Consider the following 15,146-nt stretch of genomic DNA (forward strand, 5'->3'; position numbering starts at 1 on the left):
TAGGTTTAAAAGTAGATTCAATAACCTTTGAATGAGGAACACAGTTATCAAAGTTGTCTAACACAAAAGCTATCAATCTTCCAACTAAAGCATCCAATGATATTTTATTGTTTGGATCACATCTCATTTCTTCAATAGTAGATACTCTAATTTCATAAATAAGAAGAAGAGTTTTGAGTACCTTGCTTAGAATTTTTTTCTCTTCAATGTCTCCTCTAGATGCTTTGATTGCACTTACACTGGCCTTGATCTTTTCCACATATTTTGCAATGTTTTTCATCTTCCCTCATTCTCATTTGGTCAAATTATCCTCTAAGACTTTATACTTTGTCTCTTCTTCCATTTTCATCTCCTCCATAGATATATTTTAGTTTGGTCCACATTGCATGAGCAGTTTGGCAATCCTTTACCTCATCAAATTCAACATAGCTGAGAGTAGATGCAATATCAATCATCATGATATTATGATTCTTCTTTTCAATAATACCTTCAACTAATAATTTTCTAGTGGGAGTTTTGTATTTTACATAAAGATATTTGCAATTTGAATCACTAATAGTAGCCAGGTGTAACCTCATAAGTCCTTGTTATACTACAAAATTGTCTCTATTCAGCTTGTGGATTCTCTTTTATAAGACATCTTGATCTTTAGCTTAGGTCCTTGAAACCTTCTCTACAAGTACCAAAAGCTATGATACCAATTGTTGGAAATATAAGAGGAGTAACTCAAAGGGGAGGGGTGAATCAGTTACTACTAAAATAAATCCCATATCTCTTAGATATCAATACAATGCAAATTGAAAATTGAATATTGTTGAAGCTTGGTAAACACACATAAAATGTTGTAACTCAGTAATAACTAGATTAGCTCAATAAATTCTTAACATATAAAATTTAGATGTTACCTATGATTACCACTACATTAACTTATTTGCAAACACATAAGAAAAAATATCTTGAATATAGTAGATGCCAAGATTTAATGTAGAAACCCAATTTGGGAAAAACCACCAATTGCAACTAGTTACTATTTTTTACTCATCTAAAGTGAGCCCTGTTAGAAGCCAACCCTACTAAAGGTTACAAAACACATTGCTAAGTGCAACCTTGTTAAAGGATTTATTCACCGTATTAGGAGTGCCCTTGTTATAGGTCTTTAGATAATTCAATATAATTGCCACCTTGTTAGAGGATTTGCAAATAGCTATTAAGCCAACTCTATTAAAATATTTAGATCACTACTACAATAGTTAGAGAGTAACAATGAGATTACCTGATTTGAATGCAACCAATTTTATGATTATAGATCCCTATTTTGGCTTATACTTGATCCTTCCTGATTGAATATGGCTTTGCTACTTCACAAGGATATTCTACTTATCCTTCAAATTCACTTCATTTTCTCATCATTAGATCTTCGATAACATCTTCATGATTTCTCACACACACTTTGAAATCACAACTTGACCTTATATTTATATCTTCCACTTTGTCAAGTTGGCTCAAATACAATTTAGAATAATTAATAGTCATCACCTTAGTCAGTTGGAATAAATAAATAAATGAATTAAGTTGAATATGCCAAAATAAGAAAATCCTTCATTAGCCGACCTAGCTCAATAGGAACTAACTTAAAAATGATTTCCTTTGTTAACCAACATAATCTTGGTTAACACTGCAAACTTGTGAAATTCCTTTGGAAAACAAGTGAGCTTAGTTAGCACTAGTTCTATCCAAATTTCCTTCATTAAATAAGTGAGTTCGGTTAACACTCACTTTTGCATATTTTCTTTGACACCCAAGTGAAGTCGGTAAAAATTACCTTCTAAATTAGGAAAATATAGGAATATTTAGTAGACACAGAAAACTATCTTCACTACCCAAGTGAACTTGTCATATACTAATTGATAATGATATGACATTTGTGTAATAGCAAAGACAAGATTCAATTAATCAATTGTATCCAACAATTTTTAACCACAGGAAAACCCATAGCTGACTTGGGGGGCCTTCCAAAAATTGGTTTTCTAAGATGGATGAAAATCATCTTTTAGAAGCATTACCTTGGATAGGTAACCTTATATTTTGATGCAAGAGACCTTATTCCTTTTCAAATCCACATTTTTAGTTTCCAAACATAGTAATTTGTAAGGGGTTGGGAAGAGGGACCAATGAGAAATCACACTTTTTCCAAGAAATTTGTGGGATATTTGTAGATCCCATTTGGTGGGTACCTCAATTATTGTTTGTGTTCATCAAATCTCCAATTTTGGAGACACTCTAGGAGTTGGAATTTTTGGAGGCTTTGGAAGGAGATATTTATCAGCTATCTTACCATATCTTAGACCAAGGTTGGTCTCCCTCTCACCTTATGCATTTTATTTTCTTATAGAGAAATGGAATTATATACTATTATTTTATGTCTTTTTGTGTTAAAATAATTATTATATCTTTTTTTATAGTTATTTTTATCCCTTAATGTTTTGCGTTGTTTATGGGATAATTGAGGCTCATCTCTTTCTTAGGATGTTGAGAGGACATTGGGGATGAAGGGAGGTGACGTCAATAGAGTGTAGAGATTATCCTCAAGGAGGAGAGAGATGTAAGAAGGATGTTATGGATTTCTTTCACCACTTTTCAAGATGGGGGACATAAGGAGAGTTATGGCTAGAAATTATTATTGGAGGCCATAAGGTCTTTGGGGAAACTATGCATTAGTACTGTGATATTGATAACTTGTGAAGGCATCTTTGGTGGAAACTTATAATTGGAAAAATTGTTGTTTTGTCATTGATATCAAATGTATTGATAAGACATATTTCTACCTAGTCTAAATTTCATATCTATTTGATTGATGAAGAGGATTTTTGAAATTTCTCATAATAAAAACACCTAAAGGAAAGGTTGATTTATGAAAAAGAAGCTACAATGAACATTTTATTAGATAGAATTTATAATGCAAAGTGAGTATGTATATCAAGAAAGTTAAGCCAAGCCAATAAATAGAGTACATGGTTAAAGAATGTCAAGTGATGCTAATGTCAACAAAGCCATAATAAGTGCCAAGAAAATCTACTATTGACTGATTGTCAATATCAACTAAGCAAGATAGTTGATCATAAGCCATAAATTATATAGTGATTGAGTAATTAAGTGATAACCAAGTGTCAGAATTCAAAGATTGTTGAGTAACACTATTACGAATGAATTTGAGGAAATCATGAGATTCAGCTGACTCAACTAATTCCTTGGGATATTTAAATTGCATTTAAGATAAGATTGATGAGTTGGATCATTAAATTCAAGGTAAGGATTAGGTAAAGACCTAATAGAAAAATTCTAGAGATTTTTATAGAGAAAAATCAAGAAGATGGGCATATACAATTAATTTTTTTGTACCTAATCATAAACCCTAAGATCTATGGTGATTGTAGAGATTAATAGAGAAATAATTATGTATTTAAAGAGGTATAGAGCAAAATCAAAATGGTGTGATGTGTGTGAGAGAGAGGTATATAGAGAAAGGTATATCAAAGATGCATAAAGGGTGAGCACAAGAGTGTGTGAGTAAATGTAAAGAGTAAGGAAATTTCTTAAATAGAAGTTACTAACATTGATGAATGAATCTGAATAGAAGGCTTAAGTCTTTTTGAAAGAAAAGGTTGATTTCTTGAAGAGTTTCTAAGTGATCCAATGTCAAAGATGATAATGGCAATCTTATCAGTGAATCAGTACATAAACCAAATATATATATGTGAACCTACAAAGTGAGTCATAATCATACAGATCAAAACCCCATTATTTTCTTTCTAGTCATTATAGACAATTTGCATTGAAATTCTTTTAATAGAGGTTGATCTAACAATCATTTTAGGGACTTAAAAGTCTATATAAATCCTTTAGCAAAGTGACATTCTAAATGAAATGATCAAAGTCCTCTAACAAGGCCCCTCATAATAGGGTGATTAAATCCTCTAACCAAGTCACATATAACAATGTGTATTATAAACCTTTAATAAGATTGGCTCCTAATAGAGCTCACTTCAAAAGAGTGAAAACATGGTGACATGTTGCTGGTGGTTTTTCCCTAATTGGGTTTCCATGTAAAATCGTAGTGTCAAATGTATGTTGAATGCTTTATTATTTTATACATTTGGCAATATTTTCATTAAGAAAAGCATGTTATGTTTATACAATATTTTTATAGTAGAGACTAAGAAACAATAGGATAATACAAATAGTGAGTGTTTATGGTTGATTTTTCAAATGGTACTTAAGGACCTTGAGTAACTAATTCAAATCTGCCCTAGTTATTCTAAATATTTCTTAAAATTGCTATTAGAGCTTAGTGCTTATAGAGAAAATTTTGAAGGCACTTAAAGCCAAATATCATGACTCACAAGAGAGATGTACCAAATTTGAACAAGGAAAACTTTCCTACATGGAAAACCTTGATGAGGTTACACATTTCAAGTATTAGTGATGTTGCTATCTAAAATGTCCCTTTTCTGATTTTGTATGATATTTCACGCCTCTAATCAGATTTTTAAGATCAAACAACTAATATCACAAAGATCCACCAAATTTCTCAAGAAACCCCAAATCGGGTATGCTGAAAATAGTGCCATAAGCTTCACAACTTCACAAATTATGAATAAATCTAAAAATGGAAATTTTTACAAAAATTTCAGCAGCATAACAGCCTACAAAATGAAATTTCTGGATCCGTATAGCCTTTACACAATAGCTCACAAATGTAGGACAAAAACTATGCTCATCGGGCTCCCGAAATTAACACAAAAATGCCCGGGAACACCACAAAAACACTAATAATCTATCTTAGAAGTTTAATCACGTCTCAATACATATATTTAGCTCTATTTTAACATCATAAAGTTTGAAATACATTAGCAACCCAAACTGATATGAAATACTCAACTAGAAACACCAAACTCATACCAAAAACACACCCGAAAACCCACAAATCTGCACTGTTCAGCACAAAGGCAAACTCTGTATGAGCATGCACATGGAATGGCTTCAAACTCCTATCCTTAGCCTTCCTAGAAACCTACAAAATCCCATTCTTGGGTCTCCCTAAAAACTTGCAAACTCCCGTTCTTGGGTCTCCTTCTCCACAGGTTTGGCAGCCTCTGAAGAATGACAAAGAAATGAGCAAAAATCAAGTTCTGGAATCAGCCCAAAATGCCTCCAAACCCCTTAAAAGAGGGCATAACTGTAACTCACGTCCAAGAGAGGTTAATGAAACATATTTTAATAATAATTTTCATTTATTAGTCCAACAGTTTCCAAAGATTAACCCCCTTTTTCTGAAACTTCACTTTCTTGGGCCTTCCTACCTTCTGAAACTCCAAAATCACCACTACCATAGTCAAAAACCCATGAGACACAAACTTTTAGAACATCAGAACCCAAGTAAAGTGGACAAATCAAACTACCCACACAGTAAATACCATCAACGCATCCCACTGGCCTATATGAAATGTACAATCCAACTCTGCAACAATGGTGAATGCTCTCGAATGAAACTGTACCAAGTATGGAGAATCCACACACTGTACAACTCCTGCAGTCAACACAACTCTACAAATCACCAGCCACTATCTCATAACCATATCTCCCATGCACATGAACAAGTGATACAACCCACTGTGACTGATCACTAGCTAAGTCAGGAGATTTCATAGCCAAAGGAGTAGAATCAATAACAACACCCACTGAAGCATCACTCCCAAACTCTTGCTCTAAGTCACATATTATCAAGCTGTTTACTACAGAACCTATCACCATGTCATGCCCATCAAAAATCTCATCTTGAGCCATCAAACTCACCCATAACTGATGATAAGCACTAGGAGCCAAAGTACATCTCTGTATCATCATCTCATCAACATGGTCATCAAAGGTAAATTGATGATCGTACCTCACAGTGTAATGTCGATAGAATGCGCCAATCTCAGTCAGTGGCTCAGACTGTAATCCAGATGAAACTAACTGCAATTGATCAATAACCATGTTGGAACTGACTACTACCTCCGAAGATATCACCAAGGGAGTAGTATTACTAGCAGGAACCATGCCAACTGCCGACTCACCAACATCGCACATGATCTTTGATACATCTCTAGTCTTCGTGCCATCAATACTAGAGGCCACCACCATGTCAGGCATACAACAATCTGCTACAACACCCAACTCAACTGAACCTGACTCTAGTGGGAATGAACCTGATATGCCAATGTTAGTATCAAGGATGGATGCATCCCCATCTCCACTATCTCTGACAATCTCGGCCATGGACATCCTCGGATCACCAAACACCACAGCTTGTGACTATATAGAATTAGGTAGAGACTGTAGTCGCTCTAACTCCATGGTCACCTTAGCCAAATGAAACTGTGACTCCTTGAAAGCCAACTGTGTACTCTCAAAAATCTCAAAAGTCACCTCAAGCTGCTCAGTAAGCTCACTCACCACATCTTCCTTGGCCAACAATGCATCATATGCTGTACTGCCCCACTCCATAAGATAATCTCTATCAGCTACCAATTGCATATAATTCTATCTCAAAATCCGAATAGCCTCCCATAAAGAGTGGATCTCTGTCAAGGAAAGATAACTGCCTTCCTGCTCATCACTAGTAAGAGAACCCCATCTGTAAACTGCTAACAACTGATGAGTAGCATCAAAATGCTGGCAAGTGATAGCAATGTCTCGGTCACTAACTCTTAACTGATTAGACACATGATGACACTAGCTTGATTGTCTCCTACAAACCTCCTCTGATGCATTGTCTAAAGGAGTATGCTCAAAGTCACTAGTCTCTAGAGTATTACAATCCATACCCTGTGAATCAAATCTAAAGCTCATATCAACATACGAAGTATCAAAAACATTAGCACTGCTATCCAACTCCTCTATACCCAAGGAAACTAAGTCTTCAAAACTGCCCACTACATCCTCCTAGATGTCATCAATGCCAATATGATCCTGGGACTCATCTATACACACTGCCAAATACGAAATATCATCAACACATTCCAGCAAGTATGGTCAACTGGATATATGAACAAAGCCCAACATCGGTGTATAAAAACTAATACCAACATCAGACAAGATACTAGCACAAGAAAAGACAACACCGTGTAGTCTGGTAATCAAATCCATGATAGCACCCAAACAAACACTGCTACCAAAAAGTGTTAAAGATCTCCAGTCAACTGAATCCCAAACACCAATATAACAATCTCGAGTCCATATCTGTAAACTAGAATCAACTGGTAACTCAAGAAAACTCCTCACCTAAGTAATATGACCAATACCAACTAACTCCACATACCTATCATGATGAGATAATGAAGTCACAATACTATCTTTGTTCACCTTTAGCTGGTTGGACAAATCATGTGAAGTACTACTAGCCTCAACCTCATGTGATGAAGCATCTAACTGTGCCTGGTGCTCTTTCTCAGCAAAGTCATGAATGCTCAATGTCTGCTCATCTCTACCAAGTATCTCACCATCTTGCACAACAACATCATCATAATCATCATCTGAACCCACTACACTATAGTCACTGCCTGTTGTAACTATACCATCCTGAATACCTGTGGCATCACCATTTGATGACCTGTAAACAATTGTCTCAATTTGAGTATCAAGTTGACTGTTACTATCAATCTATGTAATATCCTTTCCCACCACCTCTTGTGGCAGAGTAGAATTTGAGACCTCTACCTGGCTATCAACTAGTTTCTCAAACTCCTCATGCAAGTTCTTGGGAATTGTGTCATCTGTCCTGTGAGAAAATCTGACAAATAGAAATCCAGTCAACTTATCCACCTTAAGCTAGGTCGGACAACATGTCATTCATTATACAGTGGTTCTCAACCAACTGTTCAGACATGTCATGGCTTATTTTCATAAGTTTATCTTGAATGTCTAAATAACCATCCTTTCTATTGTTTTGACTCTAGATATCAATTGTCCAAGATCGTGTCCTCTGAGACTTTGTACTATACTTGTCCATTCTGGATAAAGTAGAGTGTAACCCCAATAGGATATAACTTCTTCAAATACCAAGAATTAACATGTAAATGATTAGAAGTAGCATGCAACCATAGATTTTGACATGCAACTGATTAGAAGCAACATGCAACCACCAAATTATGACATGCAAGATCTAGGTAGTTGTCAAAACTGACATGCAAGATCTGGGTAGTTGTCAAAACTGACATGAAAACTTCTACAACCACCAAATTCACCAAGAACTAACATGAAAATGATTAGAAGTAGCATGCAACCATAAATTTTGACATGCACCTAATTAGAAGAAACATGCAACCATAAATTATGACATGCAAGATTTGGGTAGTTCTCAAAATTGACATGCAAACTTCTACAAACCCTCAGGCTGGCAAGATCATGGCTCTGATACCACTGAAATGTTGTTTTTCTAATTTTTTATGATATTTCATGCCTCTAATCATATTTTCAAGATCAAACAACTAATATCACAAAGATCCATCAAATTTCTCAAGAAACCCCAAATCGGGTATGCTGAAAATAGTGCCAAAAGCTTCACAACTTCACAAATTATTAATAAATTTGAAAAAGGAAATTTTTACAGAAATTTCAGCAGCATAAAAGCCTACAAAATGACATTTCTAGATCCGTATAGCCTTTACACAACAGCTCACAAATGTAGGACAAAAACTATGCTCATCAAGCTCCCGAAATTAACACAAAAATGCCCGAGAACACCACAAAAACACTAATAATCTATCTCAGAAGTTTAATCATGTCTCAATACATATATTCAGCTCTATTTTAACATCATAAAGTCTAAAATACAGAAGCAACCCAAACTGATATGAAATACTCAACTGGAAACACCAAACTCATACCAAAAACACACCCGAAAACCCACAAATCTGCACTGTTCAACACAAAGGAAAACTCTGTATGAGCATGCACATGGAATGGATTCAAACTCCCATCCTTAGCCTTCCTAGAAACCTACAAACTCCTGTTCTTGGGTCTCCCTGGAAACCTGCAAACTCTCGTTCTTGGGTCTCCTTCTCCACAGGTTTGGTAGCCTCTGAAGAATAACAAAGAAATGAGCAAAAATCAAGTTCTGGAATCAACCCAAAATGCCTCCAAACCCCTTAAAAGAGGGCATAACTGTAACTCACGTCCAAGAGAGGTTAATGAAACATATTTTAATAATAATTTTCATTTATTAGTCCAACGGTTTCCAAAGATTAACCCCCTTTTTCTGAAACTTCACTTTCTTGGGCCTGCCTGCCTTAGCAAAGATTATTATTTTTTAATTATTTGAAAAGGGAACATGACACTATCAAATTTGTGGACAATTATCATATAAAAGTAATAGTTACTCCTCTAATAGTTGAACAACTAAATTAGAAAAAAGAACACAATCAAACGGTGTTAAAGATTGCCTTAACCCTAAGCTATGCCAAGTTTGATGACTTAATATATTGTGACACTACAAAGAAAATGTGAGACAAAGTTAAAACCATATATGGAGGTGGTGACAATTTCTTAAGATGCCAAATCTAAAATCCTAAGAGAAAAAAATGATGACATAAGAATGGTGAAAGGTGAGAACATATTGCAATAATGAACAAGAGTCAAAGAGGTTATCAATGCTTTTTGTTGTGCAAATATAGAAATTAAAGAGAAAAGGTAATAAGCAAGGTATTGAGGACTATATTCCCTATATATTCCATTAGAGTTTCTACAATCCAAGAATTGAGATGCACACTAGGTAAGACTTTGACCTTAGAAGGTGTAATTGGTAGACTTACTACTATTGAAATGTCTAGTTTTGATAACTACACACCTACTATTGAATCTTCATTCAAGTCACAATTATTTATTAGAAAAAGAAAAGGTAAACATGTGAAGAGTGATAGTGATCATTTAATCATGATATTAATGAACTTGAAGTCCTTATTGTGAAAAATATTTGGAAGAGGAAAAGGTAAATTGACTTTTTTTTTAATGCAAAAACATAGGTCATATTGTTGCTAGGTGTCCTAATAGAGACGATAAGGATGAAAGGAAGGAAAGCAAGTACAAAGGAAGAAGATATGAAAATGACTACAAGAGAAACAAGGATGACAAAGGTAAGAACTCATGTTATATAGTTGAAAGGGAAAATGGATAAATAATGAACTCTACAAGAACATTAATGATGGAGAAGATTGTATCAAAGAAGTATTGGAGAGAAGTTGTTAGTACTATTTTCTATACCCTAAATAGAGTACAAGTCAAGAAAGGTACAAATGCCACACCTTTTGAACTATGGTAAGGATATGATCCTAACATGAAATATTTCAAAATCTTTGGAAGTAGATGCTACATAATCAAAGATAATAGGAATGGAATACTTGATTCAATGAGTGATGAAGGTATATACCTAGGATATTCCACAAAGAAAAAAGCTTACAAGTGTTTGAACTCTAACACTATAACATGTCAGTTGTGACTAGATTTGAAGGATATTACTACAATTGCCAAAAGTATGGTCATAGAGCACAAGATTGTAGATCCAAGAAAAAACTTGACTGGACACCCAAGAAGAAGAGTAATGCACCTAAGAAAGGTATCACAATAAATTATGATTACAACACATGATATAATTTTCATTTATGTGCTGAATATGGTCATGTTGTAGAAAACTATATAAGGGCACATTTTAGGAACAAATTTAAGAGTCAATTGAAAGGAAGTATAGTTTTTTATAGATGTGTTAAGGTTGGTAATTTGACTAGAAAATGAAGGGCCTACATACCAACACCTAACAATAGATAGAATAAAATAAAATAAGTTTTTGATGATGAAAATGTGAGAAACTAGGTGAATGAAACCTAGAGAAAAAAGGGAAAGGGTGGAAGCAATAAGATAAATGATGTCAAGATCACCCGATCCAATAGATCAGTTGATCACACTAACTCAAACTAAGCAATGAAGGTATGTAAGGATATGCATTTTAAATGATATATCATACACTAATTCCTAATAGAATATGAATTGAAGTCCATATCTACATGAGATAAGATGCACTAGGATAAGATAGAAATGTGAACTAAGAAATGACTATCTATACCAAGCTATTGAATAGTTGGTGCCTAACATCAATCTTGGTAACCTAGTGGTAAATAATTTGAAGTATGAATTAAGAACTAGTATCAAACAAGTGATGGAATGAAATTTCAATAGTCATGGAGCCAAGATATTGACCAATTTGTAAAAGAGAAAGCAGTGTTTTTGTTGAATTTTCTTATGTTTATTGAGAGAGTTGTATTGCACTCATCCTATGTATGGAGAATAAATGGAAGATGGAATTTGAAAATTTGAACTATTTATCATATTTTTTTTGATCATTTTTCTCACCCAATGATTTAAATTGAAAATAATAAATTACCAAGGTGATTACAAAGTGATTTGTTCAAAATTTGCAAAAGATTCAAGAGTGTGTCATTGGCTTCACAAGTAAGTTATACACAACTAGATTTTGACTGAGTTGTGAAGTTATTTGGTCTTTAAGCCCTTTTTTCTTAAGATGACATCTACAAGTGAGAAAAAGGAAGTGTTGAAGGGTAATAATTCCCAAGTGGTTCAAAACAATGTTTTTTCTCCACCAAAGTTTAGGGCATATCCTTACATTGTCCTAATAGGAGATTTGTTAGGAACATTATCTGTGATTTCACCTAGAGTTGTCATGGTACACAATATTAGATTGTGTTATATGTGTAAGATTGGTGAAGTGTTGGTCTTAAAATAGTTTTGACATTTGAGTGTCAACACACTTAACCACTTCTTACATTGAAGGTGAGTACACTATGTATGCTGAGCATTATATGAGTGTCAAGTGATGTATAGGTGCTAAGTGACAGTTGATGCTGAGAAAAATAAGATGCTTCATATGCTGAGCAAGCCAAAATTATACATGTTTTGAGTAAGCCAAAATGTAATAGGTGCCAAGCAATCGAGGATCAAACATGTGCTAAGCACCAGTAGTCTCATATGTGTTGAGTAATATAAAATTAGCATATGAGTTTTTGCCCTCACAAACCCCAAAGTAAACCATTTTTGGAGCTGACATGGAAGGATTTAAAAGGAAGATAAGGATAAGATAAAATATTTCAAATTTCCTATGCGATCAATATGCAACCAATCAAAAAAATGGAAGAGGCATGCAACCAATGAGAAAAATGCAAGGAATGAGTGGAAACTTAACATTCAATATTGATTGTAGATCCATACCTAACCCTAAGTCTTCACAATATTTATAAGATAGATGAAAACCCCATTGTAAGTGTGGAAGAGAATAGTGTATGGGGAAACTATAGCAAAATTTAGTGTGAAGTGTGAAAGACTTAGAGGAACAGAGCAATAATTATACATCTAGTTGATCAAAACAAAGCAAGGGATACAAACAAATATCAGAACAAGGAAGGATCACATAAAAGAGAGTAGATCAAGTACCTAAATACAACAATTAAAGATTTCATACTGTCAGGTTTATTGTTCTAATACTTTCTTGTCATTGTATTAGATGTTGGAAATCCTATATTGATAGGTTAGCTTAATAGCTAGGTGGAAGAACCTTTAGAGAAGGTGATTGAAAATTCTATTGTATTAGGTGGGTTTGATAGCCTATTTTAAATCATTTAATAGGGTGACACTTCATGTAAAGTGTTTTTAAATCCTCTAACTAGGTCACTATTGACGAATGTAAAGCATTTAATAGGGTAGACCTTTCACAGGGCAAACCATCAGAAGTGGTCAAACAATTATTACTGCAATGATTTTTGTGGGTATCATCCCCACCCCAGTTTTACCTTCTTATCCTTGAAGGGTTTCTAGGTTACCAAATTTGGTGTTATTTGTGTTTACATACATGTATTTACTTTATGGTTATTTGATGTATTTACATACATGCAATTTACTTTCAATTATTTGATTTAAAGGATTAGAAAAGGATAAGAATGTGTTACTTCTAATTCACACCCCCACCACGCCACTCTTAGAAGTACTTTTCCCATTTCAAACATTCCAACATTAAGTAGGATATTTTGAGTTTAGAACTATCTATGCCATGTTATGTGACAATGGGATACTGAAGGATGAGAATAAAGTCATTAGCAAAAAAGGGTTGACTCGTACCCTAGTATTTCCAAATGTTTTAAAAATTGAATGGATAAAAATTGTGCTAGTTACCCCATGTTAGATCATGTGAAACATGCTCATTTCCAAGAAAGGGATGTTATTGATAACCTCAAAAAGGAAAAGTGAAATGGTTGAGGCATGTCAATCAATACAATTGAGGACCTGGTGATTGATATTGTAGTTCAAGTGATTGCACACAAGTTTTATTAGTCAAGTTGATTGAATAGTGTGTCATGTGTATTTGTTGACATGGGTTATAAACCAATTAAGAAGGAGTACAACTATGATTTGGCCAAGTTTCATCTTATATAGCTTGTAGAGAACCTTGGAGCTATTAGGAAAGACAAGAATATATCTTGTAAGTTTGGTTCTCTAATTGTATACATATTTTTATATGCACATAATTTATTTCCTACTATTAGAGATGTTGTTTAGGATAAGTACAAACTAGTCACTAAGAAAATATATGAGTTTATCAGCCAAATTGGTAAAAATTTTGAAACCATAATCGATGGGTATTTTGAAGATTTTAAGAAGAAGGCAAAGAATAGGTATAGGATACCTAAGTCAATCATAGATCACTTTCATGATAAGATATGTTTTCTTATGGATGGAGACTTCACCTATGCACAAGTTTTTATACATAGAATGGCATGGCCAAGGCCTCTAGATTATGATTTGAATGTTGATGAAGTTTTGACAACCATTATAGCTTTGTTGGCAAAAGAAGTTGACAACAATGTCAAACCATGTGGTACAAATGAGATTGTAGAGATAAAAATGATGATGTAGAAAAAAGTCCCCAAGATGGATAAGATAGATGCTAAAATGTAGAAGAGTAGAGGTTCAATGACCTTAGATGTTAGTACAAGTTATATTCATTTCTCAAAGATAAGATTCTTGTAGACCAAGTGGTCATAAATTTTACATGAAAAGGGAACGATAAGATCCAAGCTACTAATTATTCAAATTTTGTTGACTCCAAATTTGGTAGTCATGCAAAAGCATATCAAGATTGCTAAATATTTAATTTAGAGAAATCAACAATTTTCTATTGATGATATTATGGTTAATATTGCAGCCACCTTGTAAATTCAAAGTCAAAGTCTTGATGAATTGAAGAAAACTGAGGATAATATAATGGATATGATTCATAATTCCCACACATATTTTTTGGAGAAATATGGAGTAATTTCTAAACTCCATCTATCTATTAGGACTATAGTGACAAAAAACAAGGGGGAATGAGTGAGGATGCATGATCAATGATATGATGATGTAAAAGAGTGTATAGACATCTGATCATGCTTTTAAATTTTGGGAGTGAAATTGTCAAGTTAGAATTGTCTATGTAAAGATGCTGAAAATATTTTGAAAATTTTAAGTCCATACGAGGACCAAGTGTTAGAATTTCTTTGCAATAACTGAGAGGGGAGGGGAGGCAGGAGGGGAGGCAGGAGGGGAGGTGGGGTGAATTAGTTATTCAAGGTCCAAAGTGTTAAGAATAAGGTGTCTCAACCTTGTATAATTCCTATTCTTATTATTTGTTTTGTAAAATGTATTTCTTGCAAATAATGTTGATGTGTTGACATCTTGAATTTTGTATAAGGAGATCATGACTAAAATAGTTATGATGGATTCCTATGACATGTAATAGCTATGTTAGGAAGATTCAATGACAGGTGAAGACATGTGGCAACTAAGATATTTGAGTACTGTACACTCTACCCCAATAGTGGGGTAAATTTTTTTGGGGTTCCTATTTTCTCAGAGAATGGTAAAACCCTAATACAGTTTACCTTTGGGAGTAGCCCTAAAGTGAAGTTCATGTTATAAGCATTTTTAGGGTTACGAAGAGATGCAATGTGAAAAATTTTTATTTTTGGTACTGCGAGTAGCTACTAGAGTCTTCTGTTGTTGATGTT

This window comes from Cupressus sempervirens, chromosome 4 (genome assembly GCF_028749045.1).
Source record: "Cupressus sempervirens isolate cs-2001-9-10 chromosome 4, ASM2874904v1, whole genome shotgun sequence".
In the NCBI taxonomy this organism is placed as follows: Eukaryota; Viridiplantae; Streptophyta; class Pinopsida; order Cupressales; family Cupressaceae; genus Cupressus; species Cupressus sempervirens.